Here is a 17411-nt window from a genome sequence, read left to right on the forward strand (position 1 = left end):
TGCTTGATTGATATGCAAATAATTGAAAACATAAGTAATAGACTTGTGCCCCGAAGGCTCCTCCCCGGCTCCTATAATAACGAGCTACGGTGACATTAGCAGCTTTTAATGCAGCGTGAAAGAGCTTGCCGAACCTCATGCGCTGCGCAAACACCTTCCGTTTCATTACATTTTCGGAATTAACTCTTTTCGAAATGCGTGGCGCTTCTCGTCATTCCCTGGAAAGCGCGAAGCGCCGCAAAGTGCTCCGCACCTCAGGTTCGCTGCGACGTGAAGAACGGAGAGGGATGCTCAAGCCAGCCATGGCCTAGTCCAATTAATCACATTTTGAGGGGGTAAGCGCTCTCTCCAGGCCCTGAATGGGTCACGTTCAATAGCTAATCATACCTCATTTCTTCAAATTAATCATAGTTCTCTCAATTAAAGGTTCAGGTGCTCCGGGGGCCTTCATCTGTGCGGCCATGCTGAGAAGGAGTTAATTAGTAATTAAGTCGTCGAGCCTGGAGCACGTGGGTCATATGCTCAAGTCCACGTTACCGCCTAAAATGGCAGTAGCTAAATGTCTAAATGATTTATTGCGCCTAAACCTGGCAAAGGGAAATCGCTATTTATCGTCTTTGTTCTGAATTTCAAATTATGCATGACCCTTAAGAGTCACAAAGCGCACCAAGCCTTGCAATGGGTCCATTTATAATGATAGCCTTGGCGTTCCTGATTTTATTGGCCCAGCCCCTCCTGCCACATGCTGAAAGACAACCTCACGCTTCTGGTTGCGTTCCCTGTCTCTTTAAAAAATGAGCCGAGAATGACAGACAGCTGTCACACTTTTCGTAGCCAGGGCCACTGGGATTGCACGATTCTGCAGCCTCAGTATTTCCCAGTATTACAGAATTGCTGACTTGCCACATAATCACCAACCTCTTTCATAATTTGATGATTTCGACGAAAAACTCTTTAAAACTCAGGCACGTGTGATTCTGGGGTTGGAGAAGATGTGATGTACTCTCCCACAAGTTCAGGATATTTAAGATGGCAGGTCAGGGTGATGCAGGCACACTACATGCGCTGTCCTGCAATGCCTCCCATATATCCGCAAGCCTGTTGTGAACATGTCTTCAGTTAATTTCCAAAAAGCAAGGTCTTCATGGTTCCTGTAAGGCTAACTTCCTTGAGACATACTCCTGCCAGGCTTTAATCCTCTGGGCCTTGGACCTGTCCTACTAACTAAGGGTCAATCAATCAGGGGTTCGTAAAGTGCACTACTCACCCGTTAGGGTCTCAATCAGTGGTTAATTTGTAAAATATTAAGTCCAGGTGCTCAATTTCTGTAAGAGGCCACACCCATTTCTCCTGGCTCCACCCACTTCCTTCACTGGGGCCACCCACTTACTCTATTGGCTCCACCCACATCCTCAACTGGCACTGTTGAAAGCCAGATGTAATACCCAATCTGAATTTCAGCAAGACAGACTTCCTCAGCTAAGGTTTTGATAGGAGGTTCCTCCCGCCTCCCAGAACATTTTGAAAAAAATGAAAGCAAAAGAACATTTAAAGCACAACTTTGGAATAAACCAGCTAAAATGATTATTGACACTAATGCAAATTTTGCAACGTAACACAGTGGTTAGAGTTGCCTTTAAAATTCACAATTTATTTCTAAAATTAGGATAGTCAAAGACTGGGAAAAAAAAACCTAACTTTCGAACATGTACCATGCTGTTTGCATCCAGCGCTTTGATGCCAGTTCACAGCTCACTGTGCTAGATCATGATTGTAACTTGTGAAGTGCACAGTAACAAAAGGATCTCTTTGACAAAAGCAGCATCCCTCTGAGCATTGCACATGAAATACTGTTCTGTAATCTGCATAGTACACGTTCTTTGCAGCAAGCATAGTAACCCTCTGTGCCTGCTCCGCGGTACGTTAGATGAGTCGAAACTACTACTAGACAAAAATCCAACTGTCTTCAGTAGCCAGGTGAAGCCGCAGAAGTCTGCCATAAAGTGGAACAAGCAAAATCTGTATTTATTGTTTGCACACGGAACAAAAATCCAGTTTAATTTGCTGGCGAAAAACAAAACCCAAGGCATCCGAATTAGAGTATGTCCTTCAAGTACATCACAGTCACGCTGACCTCCTACAGCCGGTTAACTTCTAACTACGGAGATGCTTGCGTCAGAGGTTAAACTCCTAGTAAGATAGGTTAGTTAGTTTATGTGCGCACTACAGAGACCCCAGTATTACCCGTGGGTCATGGGTTGCGGTTGTGCTTCTTAGTAAGCTCGTTTAGAAGACCCCCCCCTGCTGTGCAGGTCAGATCTGTGCATAATCTGCGGTTTTCACATTGGAATCCAGGCTCGGACAAGTCAGCCTTTCCTTTTGCAAAGGTCAATGAAACGGAAACCCCACAGATGGGTAGTTCCATTTACTATTAATAGCACCCACTAACAACTATTTGTGTTGCACACTGTATAGGCTGTGCTCAGTAGTATTATGCGGCACATTCTTGTCAAACATCACATTTTAGAGACACACACCATTTTTTTCATGGCAACCTTGAGCGCTTCGCTCTGAGCTCCTGGTGCTTCAAGGGTGGCCTGCTGTGTGTGGGTCTCGCTGTCAGACATTCTGGAAAGTGCTTCAGTTTTTATGCTAGGTATTTTTATGTTTTTCGGTCTCACCTGTTTAATCTCTGCTGGTCGGTCCGTCCGCCTGCCTCCTCCCTCCCGCTTGCCAGGGCCTGCCTCCCATGCTCTGGCTCTGCAGGGGAGTAAGAGAAAGTGTTCTGGTAATGCGGCTTGAGCTATTGGAAGTTCTGCCTAGCTCTGATACAGGGGTGGGTGAGTGAGTGTGGGAGGGCGTGGAGTGTGTGACTGTGCACTCCAGATATGCCACAACTCGGCTGAGGCCTGTGGGTGAATCCGACACACTAGCAAATAAGAAGGCCTCACAAAGGCCTTCCACGTCCCGCCCACGGTACAGAAGAGATAGAGGCGACAGGCTCACCGACAGGGGCAGCCTTAGGCATGTGCAAGCTGTGCACCTGCACAGGGCCACCAAACTCCAGGGGCCACCACGCCAATATATATCCTTAATATAATAATCCTCTGAGGATCGATACATATTTGTGTGGTGGCCACTGGCAGGGATTTGGCAGCCTCCGGCTCTGTCCCACTTCCAAGCACTCTGACCCCTCCTCTTCACTGGCCTCTGCATTCCGCCCGGACCCCCTCTTCCGGGGCCCCCTACCTACGCTCCCTGCCCAGGGCCGCCATGAGCCTAGAGCCGCCCCTGTCACCGAACTGAGATAAGGTTTTATGTTCGGCACCACACCAGTAACAACAGTGGCACCGAAGACTGCTTAAGACCGCAAAAACAAGCCCAACAATGGTTAAGATGGGGGGAGGAGCCTAGCTCGCGACCGAGATGGCCGCGTTTTAGCTCGGCTCCGTTCAACCGCCTGTTTTCTTCGCTTATCCTGTATTTCTCCTGCCCCGGGAAGCCCTCCTTGCTGTGTTTCTGTATTGCGGGCACTTTGCGGACACTTACCCGTTGCTCCGGTGATCCTGAGTGCTGTCGATCCTGTGCGGTGGTCCCGCTCGGAGCCTTCGGGGCGGACTGGCCTGGACTTCCTTCCAGCGACGGGACGTGACGGAGCGCGATGGTCGGCCCTTGCTGGCGCTGTGGATCTGGTTGCAGAGGCTGATGTGCGAATAGGCCGGCTGTGCCCGTTGGCGGACCCGACTGGCCTGGGCCTTGGGGTGCGGGCGCTGCCTCCTGCGGGAGAGCCTCCTCGTTTATCCGGCTTGGTCTCCCCCTTTGTTCCCCGGCCCGGCCATTTTGGATTTTCCGCCCGGGCTCGGAGAACGGGGCCGGTGGCACGAGGGGGCCGACGACCATCCTTCTTCTGGTGGGTCTCCTTCCTGCCTTGGGGCGCCCCGCCGCAGTTCGGCTGACCTCCTTTTGCTTTGGTGTTGCTCCGGCCGGGGCCCCCGACGACCGAGGGCTTGCTGGGCTCCTAAGATGGCGGCCGACCCTGAGAGTCTCCGCCGGGCCTGGGCGAGCACTGGGGGCCCGCCGCACGGCCCGGATGTCGGATCTTGTGAAGGGTTTCCTGCACTTCAAGTTGTCCTGGATGCACTATACTCCTGGCGGTCTTCCGTGGCTGCGCCTGTTTCCCCTGTGGAGGCCGACCCACTTTTCGAATTATACGGGCCCCCATCGTCGGATTTGGCTTCCTCGTTGCAGGGTACGGCTGGTGTGCTCCTGGTCTCTGTGCCTCCGGCGGAGACCGCATCCTTGGATTGGAAACTCTCCGACGCCCTTCGTCGACCTGCTTTGTTTCCTCGGCCGCTGGTCTGCGGTCCGTTTGCATCCTGTCCAGGCTTCGATGATCCTTTCTGTTTCTCATCACGTCGGCTCCCCGGCCGGGGCGCCTGTGCCGACCCAGCTGGGCTTGCCTCGTTGGACCTGTCCTTAGAACTGTGCCTGCGGTGCGAAGGTTGTACTGTAACTTTTTTGTATCCTCCGTATTTTCTTTCACGTTTCTTCTCAGGACTGCCGCTGGACTTACTCCTGAACCCTGTGTCCCTCGTCGTTTGGACTTTGTTTGTTCGGATGATTACAACCTTGGACAAAAGCGGACAGGGCTGAAATGACTTATTATAGGCGGTAGTCTTGTTTTTGAACTATGACCGACTTGTGCTGTTGTGATGTTGAGTAACTTCGTGAGACTCCTGAGACTCATCCTGATATTAACTTCCCGTGGGCCCTGCCTCTCCCCTTTTCACGGGTGGTGGGATGGTTGCAGATAATCCTGTTTTTTCGCCCTCTCCCGTGTGTATTGTTCCCTCCTTTCCCTGGCCCTTCTCTTTTGCCCTGTTTCTACCTTGTTTCTTTCTTCTATATTTCGGGTTCTATTTAGGGCGACAGGCACGCTGCTGGGGGGTTGGCCGTAGCCTTCTGCAGGGGTGTAGGGTGGGCTTGTGGGGTGGGTGGGGGGGTCTGTTGCTGTTTTTTGGGGGGTCTTTTTCCTCCTTTCTTCTCCCTTTTTGGTTCTATGGCCCTTGTGTATCCCTTCTTTCGGGGCTCTGTCTCGTCCTCTGTCCCCCTGGTGTCTTTCTGGGATATTTTTCCGGTATCACGATGATTCTGATTTGCTGGGTGTGTTTTCTTTATTTTTAATGTCTATTTTGTACCGGGTTATTGTTTTCCTGTTTCGTCACCCGGGGGCGGGTGTTTGGGTAGGAGTCCCTTCCTTTTCCTTCTTTCCCCTTCCCTTCCCCCCCCCCCTTTTGTGGGGTTCTCTTTTTTTATTGGGGGTACATTTCGTATTGTTTTCGTAATTGGGTCCTTTTCTGTGCTGTTCGGTGGGACGGGTGGTAGCTGCGGTGGGCGGGCATTGGATGATGTGTGCAATGGCCTTTCCTCATGTCCGTTGTTTTGACCGGTGCTTATTGGTATGCCTATTACGTATTTGTTTCTCCTGTGTTTTTTACGATCGTTGTGTTGCTGCCCGCCGCGGCCCCACCCCTCTGGTTTGTTTCTCGGCCCGCCATACTCCTGTACTCCCTAACCCGTCCTTTAAAAAATAAGAAAGCTACCTTTCTAATTCTTGTCTCCTGTGACCGCTCTAGGATGCTTGTCATTTCTCCTGTTTCTTCGCCTTTGTATACTGTGATACTCTGTGCATTGATCCTGACATTCTGCTCTGTGGTGGCCAGCCCGGTGGGTTGTAGGCCCGTATTTGTGAGCTCTCTCTGTACAATAAAGGTTTTCAAAAAAAAAAAAAAACAATGGTTAAGATATTTAGCACACTTGGCAGATAACCCCAAAACCTGATTGTGACTCAGAAAACCCCTCCTTGGCATAGCCAATGAGATTAAGATCCAGGCAGAGTCTAGTACTGACCTCATCCTGCGCTCAGATGTGAAACTGCCGCCACTGCATGTAATGTCGCTACTTTTGCATAAAAAGAAACACTAGAATGAAATTAAAGTTTGCACTTTTCCAAGTACCCACGCACCTAAGCCATTAATCAAGTCATACTAGCTTCTCTAGCGTATGTTATAAAACAAAAATGAAATGCAGCCTTTTTTTCAGTTTTATTTTTAGGCCTGCTTCTTGCTTCATTCGATGACTAGCACTGCAGCTGCGCAGTCCGCTGGGGTGGGTGAAAAGTGGGGACCCTTATCTGCATTGGTCCATACAACTTGGGAGTAAGCACTTGATGATTCAATGCTAAGGAGGGAGGCCGGGGCTGACGTCACCACGCACAGGCAGTTTCTGACTGTGTGTGTGCCTCATGAGAAGTCGGGAGGCCATGCATCCAAATTTAAATATTTTACAGCACACTCAATCAAGCACCACTGACCGAACCCGGGCAGGCATGAATTTAGCCCTTACCATGGCATGCAATATCATCTATTTACCGCCGAGACCGTTATTGTGTTTAGACCCAGCCATAACAAATAAGTGCCGGGGCTAAGCACAGGCAACCACTGGCGCAAATTAAGCATTGGTCTCAAGGTGCTGGGGATGAGGGTTGCAGTACCATTAGGGTCATCTGAAAAGCCAGGTCTTGAGGTCTTTCCTGACCTGGAGCAGGGTGAACGTCAAGATATGTCAAATCAGAAGATCTACCACCGAAGGCCTTGACTTGTCACAGCCTTGATGAAAACAGTAACTAAAAAAAGTTCAGGTATGATCAGACTTACACCTATTTGTGCTGGTTACAGTTTGTAGAAGTCCAAATGATACAATGTACTGGCTCGGATGAGCAGTATTCACCAAAATAGCTGCCACTGGTATAATCGGGCGCAAATCAAGCTTAGTGCTAGGTTAATAAATGCAACCCGAGGTAGCAGAGTAAGGATCATCTTTGCCAAATCTCTTACAGTTCACAAACGGTGGGAGTGGTTGGCATTAATTGGAAAAAATCGATTTCCTAGGTGGATGGGGCAGGCTCCCGGAGTGGGCTTACAGTATTTTCAATTCCTTGGCTGAGCAAAAAACAAACCAGACACCCTGAGAGGATGCCCGTTTATCTATTGGCAGCAGAAATTGATTTGGTGAGTATTTTGTACGCATTCAGATCCCTGGCCGAATGTACATTGAATCTAGCCATCAGACGGAGCGAAACTACCATGGCATCTCTGGGGCACAGTTCCCAGTGCTGCATGAGACACAGAAGCTGGAGTGGCTTTGCTTGGTGCAAGAGAGCTTCCATTTTGTATTGCACCTAAAATGTGCTTACAGAGGCCTACAGTCTTACTGCTTCTGGTTTCCATGCACACCCTACTTGAATTCAAAACGCACAACAGTCAAGTATATTACACGATACACCGCTCACCACATACATTGGGGTAGTGTGGGGGCCATTTTTGAGCAGGACTGCTTGATTTTTAACGGTGGGAGGCATTAGGCCTTCTCCTCATTGTAGGTTAATTTAAAAAGCTTTCCGCCTTCGAACTAAGGGGCAAATTTACAAGCCCCTTGCGCCCCTTTTACGCCGACGTTGCGTCACTTTTGTGACACAGTGGCGGCACAAAAGAAGCGCCATGGTGCGGGGTACTTACAACGTGAAGCATCTGGGATATGCGTCACGTTGTAAAGTCCTGCGCCAGAAGGAGGTGTTCCTGCGCAGGGTGGGGGGGGCGTTCCGGCACAGGAACGCCTCCTAAAAGTGGCTGAGTGAAATCTACAAGATTTCACTCAGTCACTTTGGGACCCATGCTGCGTCAAAACCCTGCGCCTGCTTGAAGCAGGCGTAAGGATTGACGAAGCATTAACAAGATAGGGCCCCCCCAGAGCCTTGCTGGAGCTGTGTCGCGCTTGCGACGCAACTCCAGCAATGCGCCGCTTTTACGGCACAGATGCGTCACGCCTCTGTGCCGTTTTTGCCCATTGGTGCGCCGCATTGTAAATGCGGCGCATCAATTGTGGCGGAGGCATGGCGCACAATAAGTGGCGCATCCCTGATGATATGCAGGCATGCGCCACTTATTGTAAATCTGCCCCTTTAGATTTAGCGGCCCCCGGATGTCCTTGTTATCATATCCACACAACCATGCTGCTGGGGGTAACCGTACTCTATTGTGGGTGGAGAGACACTCTAGGTGCCACCCTTCTCAAACAGAGTTTGAAAGCCTTGCAGGCTCTCATATTATAAAATACACTGAAGAAAAAGGTAGGAGAGGCCCAAAAAAATTCAACAAGAGCAGGATGATACAGGACTTGAGAAGACTTTCCTCCCTACATACCTCATAATAATGTATACATATTAGCAGATAACGCGAGGATTATCATGGCGGTCAGTGGTTTGAGGCAAAGGTTTTACTTGGAGTATTTTTCAGGAGTGTGTAAATGGCAGCAAACGATGGAAAACACATGCCTGTTCTCTTCCATCGATCAGGTTGTGAAGAAAATGTTATTATAAAACGCAAATTATAGGGTCCATTACAATGTTCATCATCTACAGCCTCAGATGGGCTCATCAGCCATTTGAAAATGTCAAGACTAAAACTAAGAAATGACCTCTTTTCAGCATCACTTAATAGACAGATCAAAGAACTATTCCTCGGGTGTGGACGGGAAGGAATTCATTTCTCCAACTTAAACACCTAAACAATATTCTGACTCTAAGGGGCTTCCACCCAAAAAAACTTTTCCAGAGTCACCTGAGCAAAACACTGACCTCTGGTGACACCTTCAATGCCTCTGATGTGTGCATGCCTTTTACGTTTGTCAGCGGCTTCAAAATTTTCAGACAACTCATCTGAAAGTATGACTTGAAACATAGATGACAAACTGCTACATTGGACATTTTCACGACTGGAACTCAACATTAGTCAATAACAATCATCTTAGACTTAGGTGGCAGGATCGCCTTCCTGGACGCTGTCCTCGAAAGGTTTTCCGGTATTAAACAGAACCGGGAACTGTGTCTTCAATGGATGAAAATCATCTTCATGTCGGACGCACACTTGTAATTCAAGGATGGAAGGTTTTGTTCTGCTGGCGTCATCCTGCGCATTTCTGCCACCAGGTGCATGCCTCAGGGTGGAACTACAGTCGCTGTGTCAAGCCTTTCTATGGACGGGAGGATATGAATTCAGCATCCCCTCAGGCAGCTGTCTTTCTTCATTAAAGGCCTGGCCATAGACAAGTGGTTTCTGTTCCTGCACCTTGTTCTTCAGGTGACAGCTTGATAGATGCCTCTCTCTGGGCCTGACACGCTCACACGGTATATCTTCCAGTTCATGGACATTGGGGCCTGGGGGGTGTTTGTTCTCGAGACCAATGGGCAAAAACTCTTAAGAGTTAGACTAGTGCTTGAAGGTGCTTCCAAAGACCTCTAGGGAAGATCAGCCTCTGTCCTGAGGGACGTTAATGCACTGTAATATATATGCATGGGTGAGATCTCTTGCGCTGTCTAAAAAAAGCAACCTCAGCACCTCTGCAGGGCTTTAAATTTGCTGATGACACAGAGGTATGACTCATTCTCAGGCAGCAGTCTCCCTCCTCCCTCAGCCTGCTTGGCATTGGGTGCCTCCTCTGTTCTGCTGCATTAGATAAATCTTTGTGTGAGTTATGAGAGATGCCTCAGTTTTTACCAGGCCAAACTCATACTTCCGTCATTTAAGGAGAGCCCAGCCTTTCTCAGAAGAAAAGTGGGCTACATGAGACTGTTTTCCGACCAGGGGCTCACCATGGTCCAGGCCTCCATCTTGTCGCGATTGGACTACGGGAGCGCTCTGCTACTTGGAGTGAACCAGGCTGAGGCCTCAAGGCTTCAGATTGTGCAGAACGCTGCGGCACGTGCCATCGTGGGCCTTCCGAGACGATGTTCTGTCTCCTCGGTCCTGACCTCCCTTCATTGGCTTCCGGTCAGACAGAGAATCAAATTTAAGGCTCTCTGTCTGACATTTAAGATTCTGAAGCTTTCCTCCCCCCCTGCCCTTGTGGGCCTTATTTCTCCGTATCTTCCTACACGGTCCCTCAGGTCTGAATCTCTCCATCTGGCGATTAAGCCCAGGTTCAGACTGAGTAGGATGGGTGGGCGCTCTTTTCATGTCCTGGCGGCTGATCTATGGAACTCCCTCCCGGTACACATCCGTGCCCTGGACAGCCTTACTCTTTTTAGACGCGCCATTAAAACCCACCTGTTTAGCTGCGATTAATTGATCCTTTTCTTCTCAGTTTTGACCTGTTGTGTTGTGGTATCTGATCAGGCGCCAGGACGCCCCTTCGCTGGGGCAGCTGTGCGCCTAATAAAAGTTATTAACATAACATAACATAACATATACTCACAGATATCCTCGGAGGTCAAGCTGAATAACTTCTTGCTCTGGTTTCAGTCTCCATGGGTGGGCGCCATCTTGTCACCTCCCAAACTTGAACGAGTTTTCCATGCCTTTTCACTGCCATTATTTAACAATGAAATGCAAATGCAGAGTTTCTATCTGGGCTATGAAATGCAAATGCAGGGTTTCTATCTGGGCTTGTCGAAGAAGTTAGGGATTGTGAAGTGCGAGGTGGAGGGGAGTCTGCCAGATGCTTCTCCTTTGTGTTATAGTCTCTCTTTGCACTCTATTTAAACGTGAGAGTGCTGATGTTTTGTCATTCTAATCCAGTTGTTATGTACTGTAGATTCTGGGAGTTGAGAGTTGGGGCCTGCCTCTGCAAATGTCAACACCAGCGGTGACTCGTCTGACTTACTTAAAAATAAAGCACATTTTCTCAGAAAATTCGAGTCATGCTTGATTACGGTACAAGGCTTTTTTATGAATCACTTACATGCTCTGTGATCAGCACTGAGTTGCAGAAAGGGCTCAGATTTATGGAAGCCACTCGACATATACTACAATAAACCTCTTAAGGAGTTCGGCTCTGGTATCCAGTGGTGCTGGAACAATTGTCAGAGTGGGGGTGCTGCCTTTAATGGTTTGTCACTAAAGTCACATTGTGAAAAATTAAAGCACTACTTAAAGGACAAGTGTAGCAAATTAGAAGCCCCATTCAGCAGGAGAATGGCAGGGTTGCAGTATGTGTCATGGGGTGTGTTTTGAAGCACTTTGAGTGAAGCATATAGTTATAAGATACTGCCATGTACAGAAACCATATTTTCCATTGAAATGGCCTCTTGTAATGGAGATAAGAAACAATAACTTGTGGAAATCTTGGTTTCTGTTTATCACAAAGGTAAAATGTTTTGATTCTATCTAATCTTTGTTTCCATCGCACTGCATTTATAAAGTTCATTTGAAAGTATTTCAACTTTGTTGTGGGCCAACAAGATTTGTCATACTGCAACCTTCTCCTTACACTCTTTGTACCCCAGGAGAATTGAACGTATTTCAACTTTGTTGTGGACCAACAAGATTTGTCATACTGCAGCCTTCTCCTTACACTCTTTGTACCCCAGGAGGATTGTCTCTTGGTTGCAAACTGCACTCACTTTGGAGTATGGCAAGGGAAAACTAAACACCAATATCCATGTTAAAAATAAGCAGCAATTTATCTGAAGAGATTGCATCACCTTTGACCTCTGTCTTTGAATGCACAGCAAAGAATACACGATAAACACAAAATCAAAAGACCTCTGTATTGATTATTCTTCATTTGAACTCCTGCAGGGCTACACCAGGGCTGCTGCAGCAACTCCGGCACCTCAAGAGTACTAGAATATATGGAAAACTCATTTGCTATATGTTTTCACTTCTTCTTTTACTTTGAATCTGCAGTTTATAACTGTATATTCTTTTATTGTAAACTAATGTGGGCCTCCTCTATGGAAGACTGATAATTTACTGAAAACCTTTATTGACATATTAATAGCTGAAAATTACATCGATTGAGGGATTAACATAGTCTGCATCTCAACTTCTGCCTAGAATTAATATTTTGAAAGACCAGTTCCTCTCATATCCCAAAAGAACTCAGAAATGGGAGAGAAAAATCAGTAGATCGTGCTTAATTTGAGCTAGTGGTTTCCATGCTCCCCACCCGCACTTAGTTCTCATCATGGGCGCTTGTGACAGCTTGCCTTAAAATGACGCTGTCTGGCTAATTTAGAGATTACCATAACAACAGTTAATGATTTATGCACTATACATTAAAAATGACTATTACCTGCTGCCCAAGCCATCCTTATAACTTTAGAGGCCTGAAAAAGTCCAAATTGTTACACTTACAGAAGTGTGATGGTCAGGAGTTGTGTTGTTACTATCATTGCCAGCACATCAGGGGCAATGTGTGGTGCAAGATGCAGTAATCTCCTGACGAGATCCTTGGCACTTACTTTTTTGGTTACAAATCAAGCACTGGCAGTAGATCATAACTTTGATGTTTGTGACCATCCAGACATTGGCCATTTTGAAACTACAGAAAGCACAAATGCCAAAGCTGCATTTTCTGATCCCCACATAAGAAAATTAAGGAAAATGCCCATATTAGTAAACTGGTGTAGAGACTTCTTTCATGCCTTCATGTCACTTTTCTTTCCCTCAGAACCCCATAATCCAAGGTGATTGTGAAACTAGGATTAGCCAAAGGGTATCTGTTTGCCACAGTTCCAGTATGAGTCAGGCATGCCAAGCAATGATCTTTCTCCTGTTTCAGGTTACTCCTGCCAGGGAAGGTCTCTCTTGATGCCCGAGTTTTAGCTCCTGAATAATCAAAGGTTAAGGCTTGCTCAAATGACCCATGAAGTCCTAGAATATTACCGCTTCCCTCTTCTTCTTAGATTTATGAACTTTCTTGTGAAAAGCAGGAATCATTTCAACAGAGATTGCTACAATCATAAATCGAAGACTGTGTTTATTTGGTGTTTTTCTAAAGGCTGTGATTCATTGCATTGTGATGCTGAAGACTTCTTGTTTATATAATTTACAACCAGTGATGTTTTCTCTCCTCTGTTTTATTCCTTTTTACTCCTTTCACCCAATCTCCTACTTGACCCGAGGATCACGCAAGTGGCAGAGCACTGTCATGTTTCACTGCATTTTTTATTACTTCTGGGCAGGGCTAATGTGTACACAAATGCACACATTTTCTTGGAGAACTGAACGATGACAATGTATCAAACGCATGCATTTTACACCGATAGGTTACTAAAGGGACTAAGCAAAGTTGGTTTATTACTAGCAACCTAATAAGTTACTTTGTCCCAGCATATCAGAATTGTAGGAGAGTGGGGTCTGCAATCCTATGGTCACTCAAGATTTTTGCTTTTTGCTTCACTGGTTTACGACTTTCCCTGGCTGTGGGCCTGCTAATCAGACCCATAGCCTAGCTGTTCTCTCTCTAAATTGACATCCATGTACTTTAGGTGCATTTACCAATTGGTATTGGGACCCCTTATCAGCCCCTGTACAGTGTACCTTAGGTACCCAGGGCATAGGTGAACCCAAGGCCTACCAGGGGCTGAAGCATGTATTATGCCACCCCTGGCTGGCCATCTAAACAGACACAACTGGCTGATAAGACAGCTGGGGCAAGGTGGTGTAATCACCCTTTGCTGTAGATATAGTATACCTATATCTAACCCCCAAAATGGACACAGATATTCCTATCAGTCACTCCTATGGCAGGCCTTATCAATCCTGAAGGCAGAGTGCTTGGAATTATGTGAGACGGTGCTCTGGCATGACCTGAGCCTGTCTGCAGCTTGCAGAACCAAGTCCTTATAGCTGTTCCATGATAACGCTATACCATATACTCTTAAGTGCATTATAATCCTCGCGGTTATTGCTAACTTTGGTATAGCATTATCAAAACATGTCGAGTAAGGTGTCATAGGAATTGGAATACTACCCCCTCACCAGTTCTGGCGACGGGGGTAGCATTCCACCCTTTTAGAGGGACACGACATGTATGTAATTGTGAACCCCGGTTAAAGTTAACTCGAGCCTCAGCATCACAAAATGGATGCTGCCACCACAGACACAAGTCTGACCTCCTGCTGCTGGGAGTCCTTCCAGCGAGGGAGGCCTGGATAAAGGGTTTCCTGCCTTGGGAGGTGCTAGCACCACCCCAGACAGGTTTTTGTGTATTGAGGTAGGGAGGCCTGAAAGGAATGAGACATGCCTGGGGCACACAAGGTGTCCCTGTGCATACACCGGATCAAACCAGTTGCTGGGGCACTCCAGCCCCAGCTCTGGTACAAAACGGGACAAAGGTTAAGGGGTGTAACCACCCCCTTCCTGGTCCCACCCATAGGAGGGACCTAGTGATAGTACAGCCCCCTTTAGCAGGATAAAGATAAGAGCTGGTCCCATTCCAAGTTAGATTATCCTGAACAACTTTACAAGAAGAAACTCTGGACTTCGACGTTCTGCTCCACAGAAGACTGAAGAATCTCCCTTGTGGGCAAGGAGTGTCCACCCTGCAACTGCAGGCAGAGGACACAGAGGAGTGTGGCTCACTGATTAGAGCGACAGACCCTGATGCAGAGGTCTGGCCCAGGACCAGAGTTCAATTCTCGACACGGCAGGGTCCTGAGCCCAAAATGTCCACTGACTCGATAATTCTCGCCTCGGTGCCTATTCTAAACATGGGGTTCCACGCTGCAGCTCTGGGCGATAGTTGCTTAATCTCCACTACGGCGGCCCACCCGCTGCGGGATGCTTGGCTTTCACCCTGGGGATACCCATTAGGGGTTATCTCACAGGGAAAAGCCAGGACGGGTTCCCAAGGCAAGCGCCTTGATGCCTTCGGGTGATACGTGCGCTATATAAGTCGCAATACAGGCACCATCAAGCGTCCTAGCGGTCCACTTTGTCGTCCTTCCTGCTGGATCCAGACTTCAAACCCCAAGGAGACCCGGACTGCCAGACCTCTCTGACCTCTACTCACATCTGCAGCACAGCTGAGACCCGTGGGTGCGACGAGACACGTAGCACGGGCCATCTTGAAGAGACAGCACTTAGTTTCCAGCATGACTTCTGAGGCATCCTCGAGTATGTGCTCTGGGGATTGAGAAGCCCCAGCCCCGAGCAGCTCTTGCACCAAAGACCAGCCCTCCAGCATCCACGACATCTGCGTGGGGCCCTTTTGCTTGATTGCTGCTTGATGCATTGTCTGGTCACTTTCTGGCTGGCTAGTGACCTCCTAGACGACGATCCACAAAATCTACACCGCTGGTCTGGTTGCTCCAGACTGGCCCTTGCTCCCTTCCAAAAGAGGAGCACCCCGGACCCTCCTGGTCCACTCCAGACGCCATTTCCACTCACCGCGTGGGTTGCCTTTGCCAAGGCCTGTTGACTCCAAATCCGGATCCGACACCGCCGACAGCGAGAGCATGCATGGGACAGCTTGTGCCTCCATCCTGATTGTCTAAGACACCTCCTGGTCCACGTGGCTTCAGAGACAAGCGTCCACTCTTCACCTGATCGCGACGACAGCATCTGGTTCCCTCCTGGTTCCACACCGGTCACTGAATAGTGACTGTGAACACTGTCCCCTCTGCTTTCAGGTCCTCTTCTTCCTCGATCCACCCTTGGATCGCACCGGACATCTTCCTCCTGAACGCCTGCAGCATCTTTCTTCAAGGCTCCATTGACTTCAACGCGGAAACCCGACATACTTTCACACCTATGCACCCGCAGCCCGTGGGTGAGGTAACGAGAGCATTTCGGTGCTCATAGGTAGATTGACTCTCCTAGTGTCCAGATATCCAGTCGTTTTAGTCCTAACTAGTGGGAACTGTCTGTTACTTGCCTTTTCGTAATTTGTTCTGCCCATTGACTTTGTTCCGCATCTCGCGTGTGAGTTCACACTCTGCACACGCATCCCGTGGGGCATCTGATACTTACCTAAGGTTAGGGTATGGTAGTCCCAGTGAACCTACAGCCTCTGGGCATCTTCATTTTCTAAATCGTTCTACTTATACCATTTACTTAGTATATGGTTTGCCGTGCCCCTAGGGCACCATGGTAATTTTGTGCAACTTATCGTATTTTTCCTAAGAGATTGTCATGTGCTTAGCCCTCTGATCTCATAAAGAGTTCAGAGGTGTTTGTTATTAATAAATATACTGTTTATTTTCATAACAACCTGCGTGGTGTCCTTTCATCTGGTATTCAAGGGGTTATATGTGGTAAAACAGCTGGCTTCGCATGCCAAAAGAGTTTAGCCTAAGACTGCTCTGTCCATGCTACCATTAGGATAGCTGGTCTATAAGGTTGACTTACAACCAATCACCATAAGGGTTGTTTGGACTGATACAAGGTGATCACTAGAACTAGTGAGCATCATATATCAGGCCAACTTCTCACATTGGTGTGCAGCGGTTGGGATTTGAGCTTGCTGTTGTTTTTACCAAATATAATCTTGAAATATCATTTGAAAAATCACATAAGGTACCATAGGTACATATAACAAGCTTAGAAATACTCTGAGTTCTACTGAACCAGCTGTTGTAGTATAAAGGGCCTAGCACACCCTGACTACAACTCTTAGCAAGGGATCAGTAGTAAAACCCATAGTGTAGGTAAGTGCATCACTTACACCTCACTAGTCAAGTCAAGTCAATTAATTTATATAGCGCACTACATACCCAGAGGGTCTCAAGGCGCTTGAGGAAGGGTGGGGAATTACTTGTCGAATATCCAGGTTTTAAGCTGCTTTCTGAAGGCTAGGTGGTTTTGAGTAAGGTGGAGGTGAATGGGAAGGGAGTTCCAGGTTTTAGCCGCTAAGTAGGAGAAGGATCTTCCTCCCATGGTGGTTTTGTTGATGCGTGGAACAGCAGCGAGGGCTTGGTTGGAAGAACGTAACTGGCGGGAGGGGGTGTAGAAGGATAGTCGCGTGTTGAGGCACTCGGGTCCAAGTTCGTAGAGTGCTTTGTGTGAGTGGGTGAGGAGGCGGAACGTTATCCTCTTATTGACAGGGAGCCAGTGGAGGTCTTTCAGGTGATCGGAAATGTGGTCTTTACGCGAAAGCATGTCTACCACAGGAGAGATCTCAGTGGCTCCCCTTGTGGTTAGTGACCCTCCACAGGTCCTTTCCAGATATGCAGCCCTCAGCTTCCAGGAGATGAGACAATTGTGTGCCTCCAGAACCCTGAAACAGGGTTCTTACCCTACCACTCCTTTTCTGTTAGGGCTCTTAGAGACATATGATGCTAGAAGGGCTGCTAACGCAGGCCCCTCTAATCCAGATGGGAGCATGCTCCCCTTAGAAGGTGATCCAGGTGATCCAGACTCTAACCTCCCTGAAACAGAGAATGTAGATAGTAGGGAAGAAGGGGACTTATCCGAGGATGAGGCAGAAAATGGCCAACCTTTAGTCAGCAGACTTACAAGGGCCAACTTAGACCTACATAGGGAAGGAACTGGGGGAGCCCCAGTGCAATCCACAAGCAGGTCTAACCATGGGATTAGAAGAGATAGGTCTCACTCTAGGGACTCCAA

Source organism: Lissotriton helveticus, chromosome 3_1 (genome assembly GCF_964261635.1).
Source record: "Lissotriton helveticus chromosome 3_1, aLisHel1.1, whole genome shotgun sequence".
NCBI lineage: Eukaryota > Metazoa > Chordata > Amphibia > Caudata > Salamandridae > Lissotriton > Lissotriton helveticus.